This window comes from Rana temporaria, chromosome 4, assembly GCF_905171775.1.
Source record: "Rana temporaria chromosome 4, aRanTem1.1, whole genome shotgun sequence".
Classification (NCBI taxonomy): domain Eukaryota; kingdom Metazoa; phylum Chordata; class Amphibia; order Anura; family Ranidae; genus Rana; species Rana temporaria.
Window position 1 is genome coordinate 53,026,356 of NC_053492.1, and position 6,281 is coordinate 53,032,636.

Consider the following 6,281-nt stretch of genomic DNA (forward strand, 5'->3'; position numbering starts at 1 on the left):
TAGGTGTGTATGTCACAGCTATGCAATCTATGACGTCAAGTGACGATGTGATTGGGTAGGTTGTCATAGCAACCAAATAGACGCCATCTTGAATAATTAAGTATTTTCACCACCAGAGGGCAGTAGCGTAATATAAATAATTTCTAATATTATTTCCAATCGAGTCAAAGATCATTTACGGCACCTTGTGATTTAAGCTCCACAAAACTCCATTAATTGTCAAAATCTGTCAAACAGTGTCAAGTTCCGTCCAGACAACCTGGCGCTTGGCTCAGATTAATGTCTTGGGAAAATCTACCCACATATTAGCTAAGGGTAGTAACATTCCTCAAGATTGAAGTCATTTGGTTGACAAATACAGCTTCTAATATCCTTCACACTTTTCATAAGATGTTAGTGGCCAGATTCAGATACAGTTACGCCGGCGTATCAGTAGATACGCCGACGTAACTCTGAATCTGCGCCGTTGTAAATTTAAGCGTATTCTGGAAACCAGATACGCTTAAATTAGGCTAAGATACGAGCGGCGTAAGTCTCCTACGCCGTCGTATCTTAGGGTGCAATATTTAGGCTGGTCGCTAGGTGCCGCTTCCGTTGAGTTCAGCGTAGAATATGTAAATGCCTAGATACGCCGATTCACGAACGTACGTGCGCCCGTCGCAGTAAAGATACGCTGTTTACGTAAGGCATTTTCCGGCGTAAAGTTATTCCAACAAATAGCTGGCCTAGTCAATGTTAAGTATGGCCGTCGTTCCCGCGTCGAAATTTGAAATTTTTACGTTGTTTGCGTAAGTTGTCCGTGAATGGGGCTGGACGTAATTTACGTTCATGTCGAAACCAATACGTCCTTGCGGCGTACTTTGGAGCAGTGCACACAGGATATGTACACGGACGGCGCATGCGCCGTTCGTAAAAAAAGTCAATCACGTCAGGTCACCAAACATTAACATAAAACACGCCCCCCCATCCTCATTTGAATTAGGCGTACTTACACCGGCCCATTACGCTACGCCACCGTAAGTTAGGAGGCAAGTGCTTTGTGAATACAGTACTTGCCTCTCTGAATTAAGGCGGCGTAACGTAAATACGATACGCTACGCTGCCTTAAAGATGCGGCGACCTACTTGAATCTGGCTATAGATTTGTAACCCTTTTACCATAATAATGCACATGTATTAAACTAATTTATATATGAATTACTACACAGATACATTGTTAAGATATGTGAAAGAAACAATTTAAGATACATAATATAATAGCTTATTTTTGGATGACGTATGGCTTCATTATACAAAGACAATGCTACACAGTTTGTATTAGTCTGTACCAGCATCCTTTTTCTTGTTTATCTTACTAAGTGTCCAAACCTTTGAGTTATAACCTGGGATACTGGTATGGACAAACTAAGTGTTCAAACCTTTGAATTAATGGTCTGGGGAGTTTGTTATAACCAGACTTATAGTCTCTTTGTAAGACCTAAAATAACTCTAGAGATAGTGAATTTGTTTTAACCTCTTAGGCCTCGTACACACGACCGAACATGTCTGCTGAAACTGGTCCGCAGACCAGTTTCAGCGGACAGATCTGATCGTGTGTACAGCCTAGCAGACAGGTTTCCAGCAGACAAAAGTTTTAAAGCAGGCTTTAAAACTTGTCGGCTGGAAACCCGTCCGTCCAACATGTCCGCTGGTTAGTACACCTAACCAGCGGACAGAAATCTCCCACATGCGTCGAATGTATTCGACGCATGCGTGGAAGTATTTTACTTCCTAGTTTGCGGACGTGGCGGCGTCAACGTCACCGTCACGCCACGTCACGTTAAATGTTGTTTACCTTTCAGCAGTAAGGTAATAATTTAGCACACCCGTGGGTGTCATTTTACACCGAAGATTCACAACACATATGTCACATCGCTACGGTGTTGATGTCAGCTAGCACCTTACGATTTGCACCCTGCACCCGCTTTCACTTGGAAGATTGCATTTATTTTGGACTATGCTGCATTTGCACCATTTTGCATGTTTATTTCCTGGATTACTGCTGAATGTGATTTTATTGTTATTTTTTTGTAATTTTACACTACAGTCACTTTATTTGCAAATTTTTACACTATAGTCACTCTATCTGCATCATTTGCACTCTACTCATGACCATTTGTATTATTTTATTATTTGACATATCTGAGCATCTTTTATTATTTTAATACCTGGTTTATTTGAACACCAAACTGTGTATTAGTACACGTTTAGTCCATCACTGGATATTGTGTTATTTTGTCACCCCAATTTTCCAGCACTTTATATTTATATTCTTTACTTCCCGTATTGGAGTGCAACACCATCAGCAGCCCTCGAGCCGGAGCTGTACGGGAGGCCTTCCTCTACATGTAAGGCTCACCCACCAGGTACGTGACACACAGCCTGTAGACCTTCGAGAGGTAAATGGACCCGACTCTTCTGACTATTCTGGATGTAATGAGGCTTCGGGAGAGAACATCAGCATCTCCCGGTCGATATTTCAAACTGTATTGAAACTTTGTACAGGGCGGCTAACCACCAGTTTCCAGTTGCGTCCAGTTTGGATAATAAATAAATCAGGGGGTTGTTGTCAGCCCTTACCACAAAGGTGACCCCATACAGATAGTCAGGTAGTTTATCTACTACAACCCACTTAAGAGTCAAGAACTCCAACTTGTGCACAGGATAGTGGGGGGGGGGGCGACTCACATAGGCCACTGTGCGAAGTCTCCCCTGCGCCTCTTGGAAAAAAAACAATACCATCTCTGCTGGCATCCACATGTAGTTCATATGGTTTTGAGGGATCAGCGTAGGCCAACACCGATGCTTCAACCAGGCTCTCCTTTAACCGCTAGAAGGACCTTTCACACCTCACTGTCCATTGTTCCTGGATAGACTTTCGAGGCTTCCTGGGCCCCCCCCTCTGGGTTTTCTGCTGGTGCCCTTTCCGTTTGCTACTGTAACACCTCATTCAATGGCCGAGCAATCTGTGAAGTTCTTCACAAATCTTCTAAAGTAGGAGCAGAAGCCCAAGAACAACCTCAATTCGGTGACGATAGTTGTGCAGGGCCAAGAAGTGACTGTTTCCAGCTTTTGAGGGTCAGTTACTATCCCTTTGGCAGACACCACGTTCCCTAGGTATGTGACTGAAGTCTGTTCCCTAGGTATGTTACTGACTGAACTGGCAATTCTCCAATGACAGCTTCAACCCCTCGTGCTCTTCCAATGTTTGGTCATCTAGGTAAACAAATACTTACACCAAGTTCATATCACCCACAGTGTTCACCATCAGTCGCTGGAAAGTGGCAGGGGCCCCAGTTGATCCCTGTGGCATTCGCTCAAACTCAAAAAACCCCAGCGGGTTATTAAAAGCTGTCTTCTGGGTGCATGGGGATCTAGTAGTACCCGCTCTTTAGATCCAATACAAAACCATTCGGCCCATGATAAGGATTGTATATACAATGTGTGGGGAGTTTTGGGACTTTAAATGAGGCACATCGTTTATGTGTCTCCATCCCTGGTTCAGATCAACAAGAAAAGGGGATTTGGGACTTTAGATGAGGTAGTTGACTCGAAGGGGTAGATTAAATGAATTCATATTTTAATAAAGTAGTAAAATTGATAATTGCATAACAGTAATTCAGCTCATGTAAAAAAATTGGGCCAGATTCTCAGAGCAAGTACGCCGGCGTATCTACTTATACACCGGCGTACTTTCAAATTTGCCGCATCGTATCTTTAGTTTGAATCCTCAAACCAAGATACGATGGCTTCTGGCTTCGATCCGACAGGCGTACGGCTTCATACGCCTTCGGATCGTAGGTGCAATACTTCGGCGCCCGCTCGGTGGAGTTTGCGTCATTATCTGCGTCGGGAATGCTAATTAGCTTTTTCCGTCGATCCACGAAGGTACGCGCGGACGTAGCATTCTCTTACGTCGTCGCTAGTCGGCTTTTCCCGGCGTATAGTTAAAGCTGCTATTTCGTGACGTATAGATAGACTTGCCATGTTAAAGTATGGCGGTCGTTCCCGCGTCGAATTTAGATATTTTTTTTTGCGTAAGTCGTCCGTGAATAGGAAAGGACGTAACTCACGTCTAAGTTAAAAAAATGATGTCGGTGCGACATCATTTCGCGCAAAGCACGGCGGAAAATTTCGAAACGGAGCATGCGCATTTCAATCGGCGCGGGGACGCGCTTCATTTAAATGAATCACGCCCCTACCCGCCCATTTTGAAATACGCGCCGAGAAATACACTACGCCGCCGTAACTTACGGCGCAAAATCTTCCTGGATTCGACTTAGAGCCAGGTAAGATACGGCGGCGTAGCGTATCTCTGATACTCTATGTGAATCTGGCCCATAATGTCATATTTATACACATGCACATAATTAATAGCATTAAAAATCATAGATATATATTTGTATATTCAGCAGATAACAATGATGAATAGTGTTATAAACTCATGTATCAATTGGCAGCATAAAATTTCTAGGTCCTCCAGTTTTTTGAAGTAAGAATTGATTAGTTTTGTCTTGCTGTTGTTTGATAGCCTGGGCCTGATAAAGTTCATCTTCAATTTTAGAGAGTCTTTCAGCATAATCACCCAGTTCTCTATTAATTTGTGCCATCCCTGTCTGCACAGCTTTTTCAACTGAGGCTGCAAGAGTAGGGGTCAGAAGAGCAGCCACTGCCTGAACAATGCGCTCTGTATTGTTAATAAAGAAGAAAAATTTGCGCTAACTCAAAAATATAATACGTGATAAAATAAAATCACAGAAGGCAACAATCACGTGACCTAACACAAGTATAAATAAAAAATAAAAAATTGCGCCAACTAAGAGAAATCAATCAATTCCATATGTGAAAAACATAAACAATGGATTCCTGCAGCCATTCACCCTTCCAGTGTCAGTTCACCGCTGTGCTGCATGATACAACCGCTGATGAGTATCCCACGCTGTGTCCTGGCTGTATTCTGTTGTGGATCCCGCGATCAGCTGTGGTCTGTGTGAAACTAGCATTTACCTTATGCTGTGATACCAACCTCTGGGATAACCCGTTCTGGATTTCAAATAACGCTTATATTAAGCTTATTTCTGGTAAGCCTAAGTCCATGTGGTGGTGGTTCCCAATTTTTAAAGTGCACTGGGGTGCTGTCTGTCCTGAACATTTCATTGTATTCACTGGACTTTATCCATTGTTTATTGCTCTGTATTGTTATCTGTGGGCAGGGGAAGGACACGGACAGGAGCTGCACTGACCTTCATGTCAGCTGCCTCCACCATGTTTGGGAGCGGTGCTTCGTCCGACAGATTGGGCGGGCGTTGAGCCGGCTGGGTTTTGAGCCACCCTTCTCTAGGAATCGATCCATTGCCAGTGGGCTGTGTTGGCGTCTCGAGCGGGCTTTATAGGCTGATTTGAGGGTTGCTCATTGCGAGTCATGGGAGAGAACCGCTACAACATGCAGCACCAAAACCATAAGTGAAATTTTTTGGACTTTATGAAACAGATGAATGTGCTATATAAAGTTGTTGTATTATTTTACCAACTTGTGCTGCAATAGTATCTGTTTTTGTACTGTCACTTTATTCACATTTTAAGGCCCCATATGCACATAGACATATCACTATGATAGATATAGTTATTTAGATTGATTAATGCAGTTTATTGCAGATAGATTTATCATATTTCACAAATATTTTTAGTGCGATCATATCTACACTCTATGGCCCAGATTCACAAAGCACTTACACCGACGTATCTCGAGACACGCCGTCGTAAGTACAAATGTGCGCCGTCGTATCTCTGCGCCGAACCAGAAACCAAGATACGCATGAAAATAGGCTTCTTACGACCGACGTAACTTGCCTACGCCGGCGTTTCTTGGGCGCATATTTACGCTGGACTCGTATGGGAGTTTCGATTCAAATATGCAAATGAGGGAAATACGGCGATTCCCGAACGTACTTGCGCCCGGCGCATCATATACGCGGTTTACGTAAGGCGTATGTCCGGTGTAAAGTTATTCCCCATCGCTACGCCAGCAAAAATATGCGCCGATGTATGTGAATCTGGGCCAATCTATTTTCACATATTTAAAAAGACCAAAAAAATTGTACCCACCCCTTGTTTAACCCCCCTGGCGGTATTCCCGAGTCTGACTCGGGGTTACATTTTTGTGCTGCGATCGGTAACCCCAAATCAGACTTGGGCTCGCCTTGCAGAATCCACAGGCCTGGTTTACTTACCTTGTCCCTGAAT